General features: G+C 44.6%; 11 non-coding genes across 11 annotated transcripts; all 11 read left to right on the top strand.

The window, feature by feature from the left end:
- The first annotated feature begins 381 nt into the window (after window positions 1-381).
- Window positions 382-453, top strand: TRNAG-CCC (transfer RNA glycine (anticodon CCC)). Its single transcript has one exon. It is a non-coding gene; the product is annotated as a tRNA-Gly (tRNA).
- A 3,115-nt stretch (window positions 454-3,568) lies between these two features.
- On the top strand, window positions 3,569-3,640 carry TRNAG-CCC (transfer RNA glycine (anticodon CCC)). The gene has a single exon. It is a non-coding gene; the product is annotated as a tRNA-Gly (tRNA).
- A 1,527-nt stretch (window positions 3,641-5,167) lies between these two features.
- Window positions 5,168-5,239, top strand: TRNAG-CCC (transfer RNA glycine (anticodon CCC)). Its single transcript has one exon. It is a non-coding gene; the product is annotated as a tRNA-Gly (tRNA).
- Window positions 5,240-6,755: 1,516 nt separating this feature from the next.
- Window positions 6,756-6,827, top strand: TRNAG-CCC (transfer RNA glycine (anticodon CCC)). The gene has a single exon. It is a non-coding gene; the product is annotated as a tRNA-Gly (tRNA).
- A 1,527-nt stretch (window positions 6,828-8,354) lies between these two features.
- On the top strand, window positions 8,355-8,426 carry TRNAG-CCC (transfer RNA glycine (anticodon CCC)). Its single transcript has one exon. It is a non-coding gene; the product is annotated as a tRNA-Gly (tRNA).
- Window positions 8,427-9,942: 1,516 nt separating this feature from the next.
- On the top strand, window positions 9,943-10,014 carry TRNAG-CCC (transfer RNA glycine (anticodon CCC)). The gene has a single exon. It is a non-coding gene; the product is annotated as a tRNA-Gly (tRNA).
- Window positions 10,015-13,129: 3,115 nt separating this feature from the next.
- On the top strand, window positions 13,130-13,201 carry TRNAG-CCC (transfer RNA glycine (anticodon CCC)). The gene has a single exon. It is a non-coding gene; the product is annotated as a tRNA-Gly (tRNA).
- Window positions 13,202-14,728: 1,527 nt separating this feature from the next.
- On the top strand, window positions 14,729-14,800 carry TRNAG-CCC (transfer RNA glycine (anticodon CCC)). The gene has a single exon. It is a non-coding gene; the product is annotated as a tRNA-Gly (tRNA).
- Window positions 14,801-16,316: 1,516 nt separating this feature from the next.
- TRNAG-CCC (transfer RNA glycine (anticodon CCC)) lies at window positions 16,317-16,388 on the top strand. The gene has a single exon. It is a non-coding gene; the product is annotated as a tRNA-Gly (tRNA).
- Window positions 16,389-17,915: 1,527 nt separating this feature from the next.
- Window positions 17,916-17,987, top strand: TRNAG-CCC (transfer RNA glycine (anticodon CCC)). The gene has a single exon. It is a non-coding gene; the product is annotated as a tRNA-Gly (tRNA).
- A 1,532-nt stretch (window positions 17,988-19,519) lies between these two features.
- TRNAG-CCC (transfer RNA glycine (anticodon CCC)) lies at window positions 19,520-19,591 on the top strand. The gene has a single exon. It is a non-coding gene; the product is annotated as a tRNA-Gly (tRNA).
- Window positions 19,592-21,061: the final 1,470 nt, after the last annotated feature.

Here is a 21,061-nt window from a genome sequence, read left to right as displayed (position 1 = left end):
GATACCCAATTATAAGCATAAATGACTGGTGGGACCGTCACACGTTTTTCTGGGCATGCTTTGAATGTCATTCTTGCCTTTTCGTTCTGCTCTTATCATTCTCCTGGGCATTTCATGGAAGGCACTCTCTTTCTCTTCGCTGCTTTGCTTCCAATGCTGCCTAAATATGTTCATTTCCACTATTTGTACTACTGCTTTCCATTTCTTCTCTTCTGCACAGATTTGGCCTTGGTTTCAATCCCCAGTTCCTTACCCTCTACAAGAAACTTTCTACTGCTTTTCATGTTGGTATCTAAACCAAATGCACCATTGAAACTGGTGCAAGATAGTCATTGAACTCGGGGTTGTAATCTTTAGAACCGAGAGCACCCACATCATAGGGCGTTGGTGGTATAGTGGTGAGCATAGCTGCTTCCCAAGCAGTTGACCCGGGTTCGATTCCCGGCCAATGCAGTGCAAATTTTTATATGTTCTCCAAGCAGGATTTGTTTTAATGCAACATGTCACAAAACGGAAATATCATGAACAGATTAATCAGACGTTAAATTAAAAAAAAAATGAAATACTTAGGCAGGCATCTCGATCGCCCCATCTGCTACATTAATTGTCCTATTAGATGCTATTTTCCAAAAAGCAGAGTCACCACTCACATGTGCTGGTAATAAATATGTTGCGGGCGGTAAACAATGAAAGGGCTGAACCCCGACCAGACATTCTAACTCTAGCATCTCTATATTAAAAAGCATTTCTAGGCAATATCTAGCATGTGAATAAAAGTAGGCAAGATCCACCGATGAATCTGGCAAAAGTCCCCAACGATTTTGTGCACACTTGTTCTCTCACCTGAATGCAGCGCCACCTTGTAGCCATCGGATGTAACTGCAGCTCACAAAATGTTATATCAGAGAGCAAGTTGAGAGGACTCCAAGAGGCAGATGTCCATGAAAAGAGCCTCTCACGACAGCAGGAAGGTTGGATATTTCAAGATGGCAACATTTCCTGTCCAATGTCCTCACGTCCCGAACGCCCCCAAACGCTCAAAAGCCTCGCCCTCACCGGGTAGATCTCTGGCTCCCAGTTAAAATCAAATCCTGAGCATGCTAGCGCTAGGATCAAAGAGAGAGGAGAGGGTTAGAGAGCTGCTATCTTGCTAAAGGCCTGAAACTGCTAGTTCCCAAGAGGGTCTGCACTTTCAGTTATGACTTACTGTGAGACGAGAAGATGAAGATTTTCTGCACCCAGCATACATTGCAGCATGCTTAGGCAAATGAGGAGCGAGACCCACCAATCCCTCGCCACTTCGCTGAAAGCTCCTCATCTGCATAAAGAGAACACTTTTACAAGGGAGCAGAGTGGCGCAGCGGAAGCGTGCTGGGCCCATAACCCAGAGGTCGATGGATCGAAACCATCCTCTGCTATAATATTTCTTGTTTTTTCTTCTGAGGACCAATCTGTCATTTCCACGCTACCAGCAAGGAAAAGCGCAGGCTTGTGCTAGCTATGTGAGAAAAGACTTCTCAACTATCTGTCTCTGCTGAAATACAAGAGAGTGATCGCCAAAGGATCAACCCCATACTTTGAAAGTAAAGATACCCAATTATAAGCATAAATGACTGGTGGGACCGTCACACGTTTTTCTGGGCATGCTTTGAATGTCATTCTTGCCTTTTCGTTCTGCTCTTATCATTCTCCTGGGCATTTCATGGAAGGCACTCTCTTTCTCTTCGCTGCTTTGCTTCCAATGCTGCCTAAATATGTTCATTTCCACTATTTGTACTACTGCTTTCCATTTCTTCTCTTCTGCACAGATTTGGCCTTGGTTTCAATCCCCAGTTCCTTACCCTCTACAAGAAACTTTCTACTGCTTTTCATGTTGGTATCTAAACCAAATGCACCATTGAAACTGGTGCAAGATAGTCATTGAACTCGGGGTTGTAATCTTTAGAACCGAGAGCACCCACATCATAGGGCGTTGGTGGTATAGTGGTGAGCATAGCTGCTTCCCAAGCAGTTGACCCGGGTTCGATTCCTGGCCAATGCAGTGCAAATTTTTATATGTTCTCCAAGCAGGATTTGTTTTAATGCAACATGTCACAAAACGGAAATATCATGAACAGATTAATCAGACGTTAAATTAAAAAAAAAATGAAATACTTAGGCAGGCATCTCGATCGCCCCATCTGCTACATTAATTGTCCTATTAGATGCTATTTTCCAAAAAGCAGAGTCACCACTCACATGTGCTGGTAATAATTATGTTGCGGGCGGTAGACAATGAAAGGGCTGAACCCCGACCAGACATTCTAACTCTAGCATCTCTATATTAAAAAGCATTTCTAGGCAATATCTAGCATGTGAATAAAAGTAGGCAAGATCCACCGATGAATCTGGCAAAAGTCCCCAACGATTTTGTGCACACTTGTTCTCTCACCTGAATGCAGCGCCACCTTGTAGCCATCGGATGTAACTGCAGCTCACAAAATGTTATATCAGAGAGCAAGTTGAGAGGACTCCAAGAGGCAGATGTCCATGGAAAGAGCCTCTCACGACAGCAGGAAGGTTGGATATTTCAAGATGGCAACATTTCCTGTCCAACGTCCTCACGTCCCGAACGCTCCCAAACGCTCAAAAGCCTCACACCGGGCAAGCCCTCACCGGGTAGATCTCTGGCTCCCAGTTAAAATCAAATCCTGAGCATGCTAGCGCTAGGATCAAAGAGAGAGGAGAGGGTTAGAGAGCTGCTATCTTGGTAAAGGCCTGAAACTGCTAGTTCCCAAGAGGGTCTGCACTTTCAGTTATGACTTACTGTGAGACGAGAAAATGAAGATTTTCTGCACCCAGCATACATTGCAGCATGCTTAGGCAAATGAGGAGCGAGACCCACCAATCCCTCGCCACTTCGCTGAAAGCTCCTCATCTGCATAAAGAGAACACTTTTACAAGGGAGCAGAGTGGCGCAGCGGAAGCGTGCTGGGCCCATAACCCAGAGGTCGATGGTTCGAAACCATCCTCTGCTATAATATTTCTTGTTTTTTCTTCTGAGGACCAATCTGTCATTTCCACGCTACCAGCAAGGAAAAGCGCAGGCTTGTGCTAGCTATGTGAGAAAAGACTTCTCAACTATCTGTCTCTGCTGAAATACAAGAGAGTGATCGCCAAAGGATCAACCCCATACTTTGAAAGTAAAGATACCCAATTATAAGCATAAATGACTGGTGGGACCGTCACACGTTTTTCTGGGCATGCTTTGAATGTCATTCTTGCCTTTTCGTTCTGCTCTTATCATTCTCCTGGGCATTTCATGGAAGGCACTCTCTTTCTCTTCGCTGCTTTGCTTCCAATGCTGCCTAAATATGTTCATTTCCACTATTTGTACTACTGCTTTCCATTTCTTCTCTTCTGCACAGATTTGGCCTTGGTTTCAATCCCCAGTTCCTTACCCTCTACAAGAAACTTTCTACTGCTTTTCATGTTGGTATCTAAACCAAATGCACCATTGAAACTGGTGCAAGATAGTCATTGAACTCGGGGTTGTAATCTTTAGAACCGAGAGCACCCACATCATAGGGCGTTGGTGGTATAGTGGTGAGCATAGCTGCTTCCCAAGCAGTTGACCCGGGTTCGATTCCCGGCCAATGCAGTGCAAATTTTTACATGTTCTCCAAGCAGGATTTGTTTTAATGCAACATGTCACAAAACGGAAATATCATGAACAGATTAATCAGACGTTAAATTAAAAAAAAAATGAAATACTTAGGCAGGCATCTCGATCGCCCCATCTGCTACATTAATTGTCCTATTAGATGCTATTTTCCAAAAAGCAGAGTCACCACTCACATGTGCTGGTAATAAATATGTTGCGGGCGGTAAACAATGAAAGGGCTGAACCCCGACCAGACATTCTAACTTTAGCATCTCTATATTAAAAAGCATTTCTAGGCAATATCTAGCATGTGAATAAAAGTAGGCAAGATCCACCGATGAATCTGGCAAAAGTCCCCAACGATTTTGTGCACACTTGTTCTCTCACCTGAATGCAGCGCCACCTTGTAGCCATCGGATGTAACTGCAGCTCACAAAATGTTATATCAGAGAGCAAGTTGAGAGGACTCCAAGAGGCAGATGTCCATGGAAAGAGCCTCTCACGACAGCAGGAAGGTTGGATATTTCAAGATGGCAACATTTCCTGTCCAATGTCCTCACGTCCCGAACGCCCCCAAACGCTCAAAAGCCTCACACCGGGCAAGCCCTCACCGGGTAGATCTCTGGCTCCCAGTTAAAATCAAATCCTGAGCATGCTAGCGCTAGGATCAAAGAGAGAGGAGAGGGTTAGAGAGCTGCTATCTTGGTAAAGGCCTGAAACTGCTAGTTCCCAAGAGGGTCTGCACTTTCAGTTAGGACTTACTGTGAGACGAGAAGATGAAGATTTTCTGCACCCAGCATACATTGCAGCATGCTTAGGCAAATGAGGAGCGAGACCCACCAATCCCTCGCCACTTCGCTGAAAGCTCCTCATCTGCATAAAGAGAACACTTTTACAAGGGAGCAGAGTGGCGCAGCGGAAGCGTGCTGGGCCCATAACCCAGAGGTCGATGGATCGAAACCATCCTCTGCTATAATATTTCTTGTTTTTTCTTCTGAGGACCAATCTGTCATTTCCACGCTACCAGCAAGGAAAAGCGCAGGCTTGTGCTAGCTATGTGAGAAAAGACTTCTCAACTATCTGTCTCTGCTGAAATACAAGAGAGTGATCGCCAAAGGATCAACCCCATACTTTGAAAGTAAAGATACCCAATTATAAGCATAAATGACTGGTGGGACCGTCACACGTTTTTCTGGGCATGCTTTGAATGTCATTCTTGCCTTTTCGTTCTGCTCTTATCATTCTCCTGGGCATTTCATGGAAGGCACTCTCTTTCTCTTCGCTGCTTTGCTTCCAATGCTGCCTAAATATGTTCATTTCCACTATTTGTACTACTGCTTTCCATTTCTTCTCTTCTGCACAGATTTGGCCTTGGTTTCAATCCCCAGTTCCTTACCCTCTACAAGAAACTTTCTACTGCTTTTCATGTTGGTATCTAAACCAAATGCACCATTGAAACTGGTGCAAGATAGTCATTGAACTCGGGGTTGTAATCTTTAGAACCGAGAGCACCCACATCATAGGGCGTTGGTGGTATAGTGGTGAGCATAGCTGCTTCCCAAGCAGTTGACCCGGGTTCGATTCCCGGCCAATGCAGGGCAAATTTTTATATGTTCTCCAAGCAGGATTTGTTTTAATGCAACATGTCACAAAACGGAAATATCATGAACAGATTAATCAGACGTTAAATTAAAAAAAAAATGAAATACTTAGGCAGGCATCTCGATCGCCCCATCTGCTACATTAATTGTCCTATTAGATGCTATTTTCCAAAAAGCAGAGTCACCACTCACATGTGCTGGTAATAAATATGTTGCGGGCGGTAGACAATGAAAGGGCTGAACCCCGACCAGACATTCTAACTCTAGCATCTCTATATTAAAAAGCATTTCTAGGCAATATCTAGCATGTGAATAAAAGTAGGCAAGATCCACCGATGAATCTGGCAAAAGTCCCCAACGATTTTGTGCACACTTGTTCTCTCACCTGAATGCAGCGCCACCTTGTAGCCATCGGATGTAACTGCAGCTCACAAAATGTTATATCAGAGAGCAAGTTGAGAGGACTCCAAGAGGCAGATGTCCATGGAAAGAGCCTCTCACGACAGCAGGAAGGTTGGATATTTCAAGATGGCAACATTTCCTGTCCAATGTCCTCACGTCCCGAACGCTCCCAAACGCTCAAAAGCCTCGCCCTCACCGGGTAGATCTCTGGCTCCCAGTTAAAATCAAATCCTGAGCATGCTAGCGCTAGGATCAAAGAGAGAGGAGAGGGTTAGAGAGCTGCTATCTTGGTAAAGGCCTGAAACTGCTAGTTCCCAAGAGGGTCTGCACTTTCAGTTATGACTGACTGTGAGACGAGAAGATGAAGATTTTCTGCACCCAGCATACATTGCAGCATGCTTAGGCAAATGAGGAGTGAGACCCACCAATCCCTCGCCACTTCGCTGAAAGCTCCTCATCTGCATAAAGAGAACACTTTTACAAGGGAGCAGAGTGGCGCAGCGGAAGCGTGCTGGGCCCATAACCCAGAGGTCGATGGATCGAAACCATCCTCTGCTATAATATTTCTTGTTTTTTCTTCTGAGGACCAATCTGTCATTTCCACGCTACCAGCAAGGAAAAGCGCAGGCTTGTGCTAGCTATGTGAGAAAAGACTTCTCAACTATCTGTCTCTGCTGAAATACAAGAGAGTGATCGCCAAAGGATCAACCCCATACTTTGAAAGTAAAGATACCCAATTATAAGCATAAATGACTGGTGGGACCGTCACACGTTTTTCTGGGCATGCTTTGAATGTCATTCTTGCCTTTTCGTTCTGCTCTTATCATTCTCCTGGGCATTTCATGGAAGGCACTCTCTTTCTCTTCGCTGCTTTGCTTCCAATGCTGCCTAAATATGTTCATTTCCACTATTTGTACTACTGCTTTCCATTTCTTCTCTTCTGCACAGATTTGGCCTTGGTTTCAATCCCCAGTTCCTTACCCTCTACAAGAAACTTTCTACTGCTTTTCATGTTGGTATCTAAACCAAATGCACCATTGAAACTGGTGCAAGATAGTCATTGAACTCGGGGTTGTAATCTTTAGAACCGAGAGCACCCACATCATAGGGCGTTGGTGGTATAGTGGTGAGCATAGCTGCTTCCCAAGCAGTTGACCCGGGTTCGATTCCCGGCCAATGCAGTGCAAATTTTTATATGTTCTCCAAGCAGGATTTGTTTTAATGCAACATGTCACAAAACGGAAATATCATGAACAGATTAATCAGACGTTAAATTAAAAAAAAAATGAAATACTTAGGCAGGCATCTCGATCGCCCCATCTGCTACATTAATTGTCCTATTAGATGCTATTTTCCAAAAAGCAGAGTCACCACTCACATGTGCTGGTAATAAATATGTTGCGGGCGGTAAACAATGAAAGGGCTGAACCCCGACCAGACATTCTAACTCTAGCATCTCTATATTAAAAAGCATTTCTAGGCAATATCTAGCATGTGAATAAAAGTAGGCAAGATCCACCGATGAATCTGGCAAAAGTCCCCAACGATTTTGTGCACACTTGTTCTCTCACCTGAATGCAGCGCCACCTTGTAGCCATCGGATGTAACTGCAGCTCACAAAATGTTATATCAGAGAGCAAGTTGAGAGGACTCCAAGAGGCAGATGTCCATGGAAAGAGCCTCTCACGACAGCAGGAAGGTTGGATATTTCAAGATGGCAACATTTCCTGTCCAATGTCCTCACGTCCCGAACGCCCCCAAACGCTCAAAAGCCTCACACCGGGCAAGCCCTCACCGGGTAGATCTCTGGCTCCCAGTTAAAATCAAATCCTGAGCATGCTAGCGCTAGGATCAAAGAGAGAGGAGAGGGTTAGAGAGCTGCTATCTTGGTAAAGGCCTGAAACTGCTAGTTCCCAAGAGGGTCTGCACTTTCAGTTATGACTTACTGTGAGACGAGAAGATGAAGATTTTCTGCACCCAGCATACATTGCAGCATGCTTAGGCAAATGAGGAGCGAGACCCACCAATCCCTCGCCACTTCGCTGAAAGCTCCTCATCTGCATAAAGAGAACACTTTTACAAGGGAGCAGAGTGGCGCAGCGGAAGCGTGCTGGGCCCATAACCCAGAGGTCGATGGATCGAAACCATCCTCTGCTATAATATTTCTTGTTTTTTCTTCTGAGGACCAATCTGTCATTTCCACGCTACCAGCAAGGAAAAGCGCAGGCTTGTGCTAGCTATGTGAGAAAAGACTTCTCAACTATCTGTCTCTGCTGAAATACAAGAGAGTGATCGCCAAAGGATCAACCCCATACTTTGAAAGTAAAGATACCCAATTATAAGCATAAATGACTGGTGGGACCGTCACACGTTTTTCTGGGCATGCTTTGAATGTCATTCTTGCCTTTTCGTTCTGCTCTTATCATTCTCCTGGGCATTTCATGGAAGGCACTCTCTTTCTCTTCGCTGCTTTGCTTCCAATGCTGCCTAAATATGTTCATTTCCACTATTTGTACTACTGCTTTCCATTTCTTCTCTTCTGCACAGATTTGGCCTTGGTTTCAATCCCCAGTTCCTTACCCTCTACAAGAAACTTTCTACTGCTTTTCATGTTGGTATCTAAACCAAATGCACCATTGAAACTGGTGCAAGATAGTCATTGAACTCGGGGTTGTAATCTTTAGAACCGAGAGCACCCACATCATAGGGCGTTGGTGGTATAGTGGTGAGCATAGCTGCTTCCCAAGCAGTTGACCCGGGTTCGATTCCCGGCCAATGCAGTGCAAATTTTTATATGTTCTCCAAGCAGGATTTGTTTTAATGCAACATGTCACAAAACGGAAATATCATGAACAGATTAATCAGACGTTAAATTAAAAAAAAAATGAAATACTTAGGCAGGCATCTCGATCGCCCCATCTGCTACATTAATTGTCCTATTAGATGCTATTTTCCAAAAAGCAGAGTCACCACTCACATGTGCTGGTAATAAATATGTTGCGGGCGGTAGACAATGAAAGGGCTGAACCCCGACCAGACATTCTAACTCTAGCATCTCTATATTAAAAAGCATTTCTAGGCAATATCTAGCATGTGAATAAAAGTAGGCAAGATCCACCGATGAATCTGGCAAAAGTCCCCAACGATTTTGTGCACACTTGTTCTCTCACCTGAATGCAGCGCCACCTTGTAGCCATCGGATGTAACTGCAGCTCACAAAATGTTATATCAGAGAGCAAGTTGAGAGGACTCCAAGAGGCAGATGTCCATGGAAAGAGCCTCTCACGACAGCAGGAAGGTTGGATATTTCAAGATGGCAACATTTCCTGTCCAATGTCCTCACGTCCCGAACGCTCCCAAACGCTCAAAAGCCTCGCCCTCACCGGGTAGATCTCTGGCTCCCAGTTAAAATCAAATCCTGAGCATGCTAGCGCTAGGATCAAAGAGAGAGGAGAGGGTTAGAGAGCTGCTATCTTGGTAAAGGCCTGAAACTGCTAGTTCCCAAGAGGGTCTGCACTTTCAGTTATGACTGACTGTGAGACGAGAAGATGAAGATTTTCTGCACCCAGCATACATTGCAGCATGCTTAGGCAAATGAGGAGTGAGACCCACCAATCCCTCGCCACTTCGCTGAAAGCTCCTCATCTGCATAAAGAGAACACTTTTACAAGGGAGCAGAGTGGCGCAGCGGAAGCGTGCTGGGCCCATAACCCAGAGGTCGATGGATCGAAACCATCCTCTGCTATAATATTTCTTGTTTTTTCTTCTGAGGACCAATCTGTCATTTCCACGCTACCAGCAAGGAAAAGCGCAGGCTTGTGCTAGCTATGTGAGAAAAGACTTCTCAACTATCTGTCTCTGCTGAAATACAAGAGAGTGATCGCCAAAGGATCAACCCCATACTTTGAAAGTAAAGATACCCAATTATAAGCATAAATGACTGGTGGGACCGTCACACGTTTTTCTGGGCATGCTTTGAATGTCATTCTTGCCTTTTCGTTCTGCTCTTATCATTCTCCTGGGCATTTCATGGAAGGCACTCTCTTTCTCTTCGCTGCTTTGCTTCCAATGCTGCCTAAATATGTTCATTTCCACTATTTGTACTACTGCTTTCCATTTCTTCTCTTCTGCACAGATTTGGCCTTGGTTTCAATCCCCAGTTCCTTACCCTCTACAAGAAACTTTCTACTGCTTTTCATGTTGGTATCTAAACCAAATGCACCATTGAAACTGGTGCAAGATAGTCATTGAACTCGGGGTTGTAATCTTTAGAACCGAGAGCACCCACATCATAGGGCGTTGGTGGTATAGTGGTGAGCATAGCTGCTTCCCAAGCAGTTGACCCGGGTTCGATTCCCGGCCAATGCAGTGCAAATTTTTATATGTTCTCCAAGCAGGATTTGTTTTAATGCAACATGTCACAAAACGGAAATATCATGAACAGATTAATCAGACGTTAAATTAAAAAAAAAATGAAATACTTAGGCAGGCATCTCGATCGCCCCATCTGCTACATTAATTGTCCTATTAGATGCTATTTTCCAAAAAGCAGAGTCACCACTCACATGTGCTGGTAATAAATATGTTGCGGGCGGTAAACAATGAAAGGGCTGAACCCCGACCAGACATTCTAACTCTAGCATCTCTATATTAAAAAGCATTTCTAGGCAATATCTAGCATGTGAATAAAAGTAGGCAAGATCCACCGATGAATCTGGCAAAAGTCCCCAACGATTTTGTGCACACTTGTTCTCTCACCTGAATGCAGCGCCACCTTGTAGCCATCGGATGTAACTGCAGCTCACAAAATGTTATATCAGAGAGCAAGTTGAGAGGACTCCAAGAGGCAGATGTCCATGAAAAGAGCCTCTCACGACAGCAGGAAGGTTGGATATTTCAAGATGGCAACATTTCCTGTCCAATGTCCTCACGTCCCGAACGCCCCCAAACGCTCAAAAGCCTCGCCCTCACCGGGTAGATCTCTGGCTCCCAGTTAAAATCAAATCCTGAGCATGCTAGCGCTAGGATCAAAGAGAGAGGAGAGGGTTAGAGAGCTGCTATCTTGCTAAAGGCCTGAAACTGCTAGTTCCCAAGAGGGTCTGCACTTTCAGTTATGACTTACTGTGAGACGAGAAGATGAAGATTTTCTGCACCCAGCATACATTGCAGCATGCTTAGGCAAATGAGGAGCGAGACCCACCAATCCCTCGCCACTTCGCTGAAAGCTCCTCATCTGCATAAAGAGAACACTTTTACAAGGGAGCAGAGTGGCGCAGCGGAAGCGTGCTGGGCCCATAACCCAGAGGTCGATGGATCGAAACCATCCTCTGCTATAATATTTCTTGTTTTTTCTTCTGAGGACCAATCTGTCATTTCCACGCTACCAGCAAGGAAAAGCGCAGGCTTGTGCTAGCTATGTGAGAAAAGACTTCTCAACTATCTGTCTCTGCTGAAATACAAGAGAGTGATCGCCAAAGGATCAACCCCATACTTTGAAAGTAAAGATACCCAATTATAAGCATAAATGACTGGTGGGACCGTCACACGTTTTTCTGGGCATGCTTTGAATGTCATTCTTGCCTTTTCGTTCTGCTCTTATCATTCTCCTGGGCATTTCATGGAAGGCACTCTCTTTCTCTTCGCTGCTTTGCTTCCAATGCTGCCTAAATATGTTCATTTCCACTATTTGTACTACTGCTTTCCATTTCTTCTCTTCTGCACAGATTTGGCCTTGGTTTCAATCCCCAGTTCCTTACCCTCTACAAGAAACTTTCTACTGCTTTTCATGTTGGTATCTAAACCAAATGCACCATTGAAACTGGTGCAAGATAGTCATTGAACTCGGGGTTGTAATCTTTAGAACCGAGAGCACCCACATCATAGGGCGTTGGTGGTATAGTGGTGAGCATAGCTGCTTCCCAAGCAGTTGACCCGGGTTCGATTCCTGGCCAATGCAGTGCAAATTTTTATATGTTCTCCAAGCAGGATTTGTTTTAATGCAACATGTCACAAAACGGAAATATCATGAACAGATTAATCAGACGTTAAATTAAAAAAAAAATGAAATACTTAGGCAGGCATCTCGATCGCCCCATCTGCTACATTAATTGTCCTATTAGATGCTATTTTCCAAAAAGCAGAGTCACCACTCACATGTGCTGGTAATAATTATGTTGCGGGCGGTAGACAATGAAAGGGCTGAACCCCGACCAGACATTCTAACTCTAGCATCTCTATATTAAAAAGCATTTCTAGGCAATATCTAGCATGTGAATAAAAGTAGGCAAGATCCACCGATGAATCTGGCAAAAGTCCCCAACGATTTTGTGCACACTTGTTCTCTCACCTGAATGCAGCGCCACCTTGTAGCCATCGGATGTAACTGCAGCTCACAAAATGTTATATCAGAGAGCAAGTTGAGAGGACTCCAAGAGGCAGATGTCCATGGAAAGAGCCTCTCACGACAGCAGGAAGGTTGGATATTTCAAGATGGCAACATTTCCTGTCCAACGTCCTCACGTCCCGAACGCTCCCAAACGCTCAAAAGCCTCACACCGGGCAAGCCCTCACCGGGTAGATCTCTGGCTCCCAGTTAAAATCAAATCCTGAGCATGCTAGCGCTAGGATCAAAGAGAGAGGAGAGGGTTAGAGAGCTGCTATCTTGGTAAAGGCCTGAAACTGCTAGTTCCCAAGAGGGTCTGCACTTTCAGTTATGACTTACTGTGAGACGAGAAAATGAAGATTTTCTGCACCCAGCATACATTGCAGCATGCTTAGGCAAATGAGGAGCGAGACCCACCAATCCCTCGCCACTTCGCTGAAAGCTCCTCATCTGCATAAAGAGAACACTTTTACAAGGGAGCAGAGTGGCGCAGCGGAAGCGTGCTGGGCCCATAACCCAGAGGTCGATGGATCGAAACCATCCTCTTCTATAATATTTCTTGTTTTTTCTTCTGAGGACCAATCTGTCATTTCCACGCTACCAGCAAGGAAAAGCGCAGGCTTGTGCTAGCTATGTGAGAAAAGACTTCTCAACTATCTGTCTCTGCTGAAATACAAGAGAGTGATCGCCAAAGGATCAATCCCATACTTTGAAAGTAAAGATACCCAATTATAAGCATAAATGACTGGTGGGACCGTCACACGTTTTTCTGGGCATGCTTTGAATGTCATTCTTGCCTTTTCGTTCTGCTCTTATCATTCTCCTGGGCATTTCATGGAAGGCACTCTCTTTCTCTTCGCTGCTTTGCTTCCAATGCTGCCTAAATATGTTCATTTCCACTATTTGTACTACTGCTTTCCATTTCTTCTCTTCTGCACAGATTTGGCCTTGGTTTCAATCCCCAGTTCCTTACCCTCTACAAGAAACTTTCTACTGCTTTTCATGTTGGTATCTAAACCAAATGCACCATTGAAACTGGTGCAAGATAGTCATTGAACTCGGGGTTGTAATCTTTAGAACCGAGAACACCCACATCATAGGGCGTTGGTGGTATAGTGGTGAGCATAGCTGCTTCCCAAGCAGTTGACCCGGGTTCGATTCCCGGCCAATGCAGTGCAAATTTTTATATGTTCTCCAAGCAGGATTTGTTTTAATGCAACATGTCACAAAACGGAAATATCATGAACAGATTAATCAGACGTTAAATTAAAAAAAAAATGAAATACTTAGGCAGGCATCTCGATCGCCCCATCTGCTACATTAATTGTCCTATTAGATGGTATTTTCCAAAAAGCAGAGTCACCACTCACATGTGCTGGTAATAAATATGTTGCGGGCGGTAGACAATGAAAGGGCTGAACCCCGACCAGACATTCTAACTCTAGCATCTCTATATTAAAAAGCATTTCTAGGCAATATCTAGCATGTGAATAAAAGTAGGCAAGATCCACCGATGAATCTGGCAAAAGTCCCCAACGATTTTGTGCACACTTGTTCTCTCACCTGAATGCAGCGCCACCTTGTAGCCATCGGATGTAACTGCAGCTCACAAAATGTTATATCAGAGAGCAAGTTGAGAGGACTCCAAGAAGCAGATGTCCATGGAAAGAGCCTCTCACGACAGCAGGAAGGTTGGATATTTCAAGATGGCAACATTTCCTGTCCAATGTCCTCACGTCCCGAACGCTCCCAAACACTCAAAAGCCTCACACCGGGCAAGCCCTCACCGGGTAGATCTCTGGCTCCCAGTTAAAATCAAATCCTGAGCATGCTAGCGCTAGGATCAAAGAGAGAGGAGAGGGTTAGAGAGCTGCTATCTTGGTAAAGGCCTGAAACTGCTAGTTCCCAAGAGGGTCTGCACTTTCAGTTATGACTGACTGTGAGACGAGAAGATGAAGATTTTCTGCACCCAGCATACATTGCAGCATGCTTAGGCAAATGAGGAGCGAGACCCACCAATCCCTCGCCACTTCGCTGAAAGCTCCTCCTCTGCATAAAGAGAACACTTTTACAAGGGAGCAGACTGGCGCAGCAGAAGCGTGCTGGGCCCATAACCCAGAGGTCGATGGATCGAAACCATCCTCTGCTATAATATTTCTTGTTTTTTCTTCTGAGAACCAATCTGTCATTTCCACGCTACCAGCAAGGAAAAGCGCAGGCTTGTGCTAGCTATGTGAGAAAAGACTTCTCAACTATCTGTCTCTGCTGAAATACAAGAGAGTGATCGCCAAAGGATCAACCCCATACTTTGAAAGTAAAGATACCCAATTATAAGCATAAATGACTGGTGGGACCGTCACACGTTTTTCTGGGCATGCTTTGAATGTCATTCTTGCCTTTTCGTTCTGCTCTTATCATTCTCCTGGGCATTTCATGGAAGGCACTCTCTTTCTCTTCGCTGCTTTGCTTCCAATGCTGCCTAAATATGTTCATTTCCACTATTTGTACTACTGCTTTCCATTTCTTCTCTTCTGCACAGATTTGGCCTTGGTTTCAATCCCCAGTTCCTTACCCTCTACAAGAAACTTTCTACTGCTTTTCATGTTGGTATCTAAACCAAATGCACCATTGAAACTGGTGCAAGATAGTCATTGAACTCGGGGTTGTAATCTTTAGAACCGAGAACACCCACATCATAGGGCGTTGGTGGTATAGTGGTGAGCATAGCTGCTTCCCAAGCAGTTGACCCGGGTTCGATTCCCGGCCAATGCAGTGCAAATTTTTATATGTTCTCCAAGCAGGATTTGTTTTAATGCAACATGTCACAAAACGGAAATATCATGAACAGATTAATCAGACGTTAAATTAAAAAAAAAATGAAATACTTAGGCAGGCATCTCGATCGCCCCATCTGCTACATTAATTGTCCTATTAGATGCTATTTTCCAAAAAGCAGAGTCACCACTCACATGTGCTGGTAATAAATATGTTGCGGGCGGTAGACAATGAAAGGGCTGAACCCCGACCAGACATTCTAACTCTAGCATCTCTATATTAAAAAGCATTTCTAGGCAATATCTAGCATGTGAATAAAAGTAGGCAAGATCCACCGATGAATCTGGCAAAAGTCCCCAACGATTTTGTGCACACTTGTTCTCTCACCTGAATGCAGCACCACCTTGTAGCCATCGGATGTAACTGCAGCTCACAAAATGTTATATCAGAGAGCAAGTTGAGAGGACTCCAAGAGGCAGATGTCCATGGAAAGAGCCTCTCACGAAAGCAGGAAGGTTGGATATTTCAAGATGGCAACATTTCCTGTCCAATGTCCTCACGTCCCGAACGCTCCCAAACACTCAAAAGCCTCGCCCTCACCGGGTAGATCTCTGGCTCCCAGTTAAAATCAAATCCTGAGCATGCTAGCGCTAGGATCAAAGAGAGAGGAGAGGGTTAGAGAGCTGCTATCTTGGTAAAGGCCTGAAACTGCTAGTTCCCAAGAGGGTCTGCACTTTCAGTTATGACTGACTGTGAGACGAGAAGATGAAGATTTTCTGCACCCAGCATACATTGCAGCATGCTTAGGCAAATGAGGAGCGAGACCCACCAATCCCTCGCCACTTCGCTGAAAGCTCCTCCTCTGCATAAAGAGAACACTTTTACAAGGGAGCAGACTGGCGCAGCAGAAGCGTGCTGGGCCCATAACCCAGAGGTCGATGGATCGAAACCATCCTCTGCTATAATATTTCTTGTTTTTTCTTCTGAGAACCAATCTGTCATTTCCACGCTACCAGCAAGGAAAAGCGCAGGCTTGTGCTAGCTATGTGAGAAAAGACTTCTCAACTATCTGTCTCTGCTGAAATACAAGAGAGTGATCGCCAAAGGATCAACCCCATACTTTGAAAGTAAAGATACCCAATTATAAGCATAAATGACTGGTGGGACCGTCACACGTTTTTCTGGGCATGCTTTGAATGTCATTCTTGCCTTTTCGTTCTGCTCTTATCATTCTCCTGGGCATTTCATGGAAGGCACTCTCTTTCTCTTCGCTGCTTTGCTTCCAATGCTGCCTAAATATGTTCATTTCCACTATTTGTACTACTGCTTTCCATTTCTTCTCTTCTGCACAGATTTGGCCTTGGTTTCAATCCCCAGTTCCTTACCCTCTACAAGAAACTTTCTACTGCTTATCATGTTGGTATCTAAACCAAATGCACCATTGAAACTGGTGCAAGATAGTCATTGAACTCGGGGTTGTAATCTTTAGAACCAAGAGCAACCACATCATAGGGCGTTGGTGGTATAGTGGTGAGCATAGCTGCTTCCCAAGCAGTTGACCCGGGTTCGATTCCCGGCCAATGCAGTGCAAATTTTTATATGTTCTCCAAGCAGGATTTGTTTTAATGCAACATGTCACAAAACGGAAATATCATGAACAGATTAATCAGACGTTAAATTTAAAAAAAAATGAAATACTTAGGCAGGCATCTCGATCGCCCCATCTGCTACATTAATTGTCCTATTAGATGCTATTTTCCAAAAAGCAGAGTCACCACTCACATGTGCTGGTAATAAATATGTTGCGGGCGGTAGACAATGAAAGGGCTGAACCCCGACCAGACATTCTAACTCTAGCATCTCTATATTAAAAAGCATTTCTAGGCAATATCTAGCATGTGAATAAAAGTAGGCAAGATCCACCGATGAATCTGGCAAAAGTCCCCAACGATTTTGTGCACACTTGTTCTCTCACCAGAATGCAGCACCACCTTGTAGCCATCGGATGTAACTGCAGCTCACAAAATGTTATATCAGAGAGCAAGTTGAGAGGACTCCAAGAGGCAGATGTCCATGGAAAGAGCCTCTCACGAAAGCAGGAAGGTTGGATATTTCAAGATGGCAACATTTCCTGTCCAATGTCCTCACGTCCCGAACGCTCCCAAACGCTCAAAAGCCTCACACCGGACAAGCCCTCACCGGGTAGATCTCTGGCTCCCAGTTAAAATCAAATCCTGAGCATGCTAGCGCTAGGATCAAAGAGAGAGGAGAGGGTTAGAGAGCTGCTATCTTGGTAAAGGCCTGAAACTGCTAGTTCCCAAGAGGGTCTGCACTTTCAGTTATGACTTACTGTGAGACGAGAAGATAAAGATTTTCTGCACCCAGCATACATTGCAGCATGCTTAGGCAAATGAGGAGCGAGACCCACCAATCCCTCGCCACTTCGCTGAAAGCTCCTCATCTGCATAAAGAGAACACTTTTACAAGGGAGCAGAGTGGCGCAGCGGAAGCGTGCTGGGCCCATAACCCAGAGGTCGATGGATCGAAACCATCCTCTGCTATAATATTTCTTGTTTTTTCTTCTGAGGACCAATCTGTCATTTCCACGCTACCAGCAAGGAAAAGCGCAGGCTTGTGCTAGCTATGTGAGAAAAGACTTCTCAACTATCTGTCTCTGCTGAAATACAAGAGAGTGATCGCCAAAGGATCAACCTCATACTTTGAAAGTAAAGATACCCAATTATAAGCATAAATGACTGGTGGGACCGTCACACGTTTTTCTGGGCATGCTTTGAATGTCATTCTTGCCTTTTCGTTCTGCTCTTCTCATTCTCCTGGGCATTTCATGGAAGGCACTCTCTTTCTCTTCGCTGCTTTGCTTCCAATGCTGCCTAAATATGTTCATTTCCACTATTTGTACTACTGCTTTCCATTTCTTCTCTTCTGCACAGATTTGGCCTTGGTTTCAATCCCCAGTTCCTTACCCTCTACAAGAAACTTTCTACTGCTTTTCATGTTGGTATCTAAACCAAATGCACCATTGAAACTGGTGCAAGATAGTCATTGAACTCGGGGTTGTAATCTTTAGAACCGAGAGCACCCACATCATAGGGCGTTGGTGGTATAGTGGTGAGCATAGCTGCTTCCCAAGCAGTTGACCCGGGTTCGATTCCCGGCCAATGCAGTGCAAATTTTTATATGTTCTCCAAGCAGGATTTGTTTTAATGCAACATGTCACAAAACGGAAATATCATGAACAGATTAATCAGACGTTAAATTAAAAAAAAAATGAAATACTTAGGCAGGCATCTCGATCGCCCCATCTGCTACATTAATTGTCCTATTAGATGCTATTTTCCAAAAAGCAGAGTCACCACTCACATGTGCTGGTAATAAATATGTTGCGGGCGGTAAACAATGAAAGGGCTGAACCCCGACCAGACATTCTAACTCTAGCATCTCTATATTAAAAAGCATTTCTAGGCAATATCTAGCATGTGAATAAAAGTAGGCAAGATCCACCGATGAATCTGGCAAAAGTCCCCAACGATTTTGTGCACACTTGTTCTCTCACCTGAATGCAGCGCCACCTTGTAGCCATCGGATGTAACTGCAGCTCACAAAATGTTATATCAGAGAGCAAGTTGAGAGGACTCCAAGAGGCAGATGTCCATGGAAAGAGCCTCTCACGACAGCAGGAAGGTTGGATATTTCAAGATGGCAACATTTCCTGTCCAACGTCCTCACGTCCCGAACGCTCCCAAACGCTCAAAAGCCTCACACCGGGCAAGCCCTCACCGGGTAGATCTCTGGCTCCCAGTTAAAATCAAATCCTGAGCATGCTAGCGCTAGGATCAAAGAGAGAGGAGAGGGTTAGAGAGCTGCTATCTTGGTAAAGGCCTGAAACTGCTAGTTCCCAAGAGGGTCTGCACTTTCAGTTATGACTTACTGTGAGACGAGAAGATGAAGATTTTCTGCACCCAGCATACATTGCAGCATGCTTAGGCAAATGAAATGAGGAGCGAGACCCACCAATCCCTCGCCACTTCGCTGAAAGCTCCTCATCTGCATATAGAGAACACTTTTACAAGGGAGCAGAGTGGCGCAGCGGAAGCGTGCTGGGCCCATATCCCAGAGGTCGATGGATCGAAACCATCCTCTGCTATAATATTTCTTGTTTTTTCTTCTGAGGACCAATCTGTCATTTCCACGCTACCAGCAAGGAAAAGCGCAGGCTTGTGCTAGCTATGTGAGAAAAGACTTCTCAACTATCTGTCTCTGCTGAAATACAAGAGAGTGATCGCCAAAGGATCAACCCCATACTTTGAAAGTAAAGATACCCAATTATAAGCATAAATGACTGGTGGGACCGTCACACGTTTTTCTGGGCATGCTTTGAATGTCATTCTTGCCTTTTCGTTCTGCTCTTATCATTCTCCTGGGCATTTCATGGAAGGCACTCTCTTTCTCTTCGCTGCTTTGCTTCCAATGCTGCCTAAATATGTTCATTTCCACTATTTGTACTACTGCTTTCCATTTCTTCTCTTCTGCACAGATTTGGCCTTGGTTTCAATCCTCAGTTTCTTACCCTCTACAAGAAACTTTCTACTGCTTTTCATGTTGGTATCTAAACCAAATGCACCATTGAAACTGGTGCAAGATAGTCATTGAACTCGGGGTTGTAATCTTTAGAACCGAGAGCACCCACATCATAGGGCATTGGTGGTATAGTGGTGAGTATAGCTGCTTCCCAAGCAGTTGACCCGGGTTCGATTCCCGGCCAATGCAGTGCAAATTTTTATATGTTCTCCAAGCAGGATTTGTTTTAATGCAACATGTCACAAAACGGAAATATCATGAACAGATTAATCAGACGTTAAATTTTAAAAAAAATGAAATACTTAGGCAGGCATCTCGATCGCCCCATCTGCTACATTCATTGTCCTATTAGATGCTATTTTCCAAAAAGCAGAGTCACCACTCACATGTGCTGGTAATAAATATGTTGTGGGCGGTAGACAATGAAAGGGCTGAACCCCGACCAGACATTCTAACTCTAGCATCTCTATATTAAAAAGCATTTCTAGGCAATATCTAGCATGTGAATAAAAGTAGGCAAGATCCACCGATGAATCTGGCAAAAGTCCCCAACGATTTTGTGCACACTTGTTCTCTCACCTGAATGCAGCCCCACCTTGTAGCCATCGGATGTAACTGCAGCTCACAAAATGTTATATCAGAGAGCAAGTTGAGAGGACTCCAAGAGGCAGATGTCCATGGAAAGAGCCTCTCACGACAGCAGGAAGGTTGGATATTTCAAGATGGCAACATTTCCTGTCCAACGTCCTCACGTCCCGAACGCTCCCAAACGCTCAAAAGCCTCACACCGGGCAAGCCCTCACCGGGTAGATCTCTGGCTCCCAGTTAAAATCAAATCCTGAGCATGCTAGCGCTAGGATCAAAGAGAGAGGAGAGGGTTAGAGAGCTGCTATCTTGGTAAAGGCCTGAAACTGCTAGTTCCCAAGAGGGTCTGCACTTTCAGTTATGACTGACTGTGAGACGAGAAGATGAAGATTTTCTGCACCCAGCATACATTGCAGCATGCTTAGGCAAATGAGGAGTGAGACCCACCAATCCCTCGCCACTTCGCTGAAAGCTCCTCATCTGCATAAAGAGAACACTTTTACAAGGGAGCAGAGTGGCGCAGCGGAAGCGTGCTGGGCCCATAACCCAGAGGTCGATGGATCGAAACCATCCTCTGCTATAATATTTCTTGTTTTTTCTTCTGAGGACCAATCTGTCATTTCCACGCTACCAGCAAGGAAAAGCGCAGGCTTGTGCTAGCTATGTGAGAAAAGACTTCTCAACTATCTGTCTCTGCTGAAATACAAGAGAGTGATCGCCAAAGGATCAACCCCATACTTTGAAAGTAAAGATACCCAATTATAAGCATAAATGACTGGTGGGACCGTCACACGTTTTTCTGGGCATGCTTTGAATGTCATTCTTGCCTTTTCGTTCTGCTCTTATCATTCTCCTGGGCATTTCATGGAAGGCACTCTCTTTCTCTTCGCTGCTTTGCTTCCAATGCTGCCTAAATATGTTCATTTCCACTATTTGTACTACTGCTTTCCATTTCTTCTCTTCTGCACAGATTTGGCCTTGGTTTCAATCCCCAGTTCCTTACCCTCTACAAGAAACTTTCTACTGCTTTTCATGTTGGTATCTAAACCAAATGCACCATTGAAACTGGTGCAA

This window comes from Triturus cristatus, chromosome 11, assembly GCF_964204655.1.
Source record: "Triturus cristatus chromosome 11, aTriCri1.1, whole genome shotgun sequence".
Lineage (NCBI taxonomy): Eukaryota > Metazoa > Chordata > Amphibia > Caudata > Salamandridae > Triturus > Triturus cristatus.
Note: the sequence above shows the minus strand (reverse complement) of the source record. Positions and strands in the feature narration are given on the sequence as shown.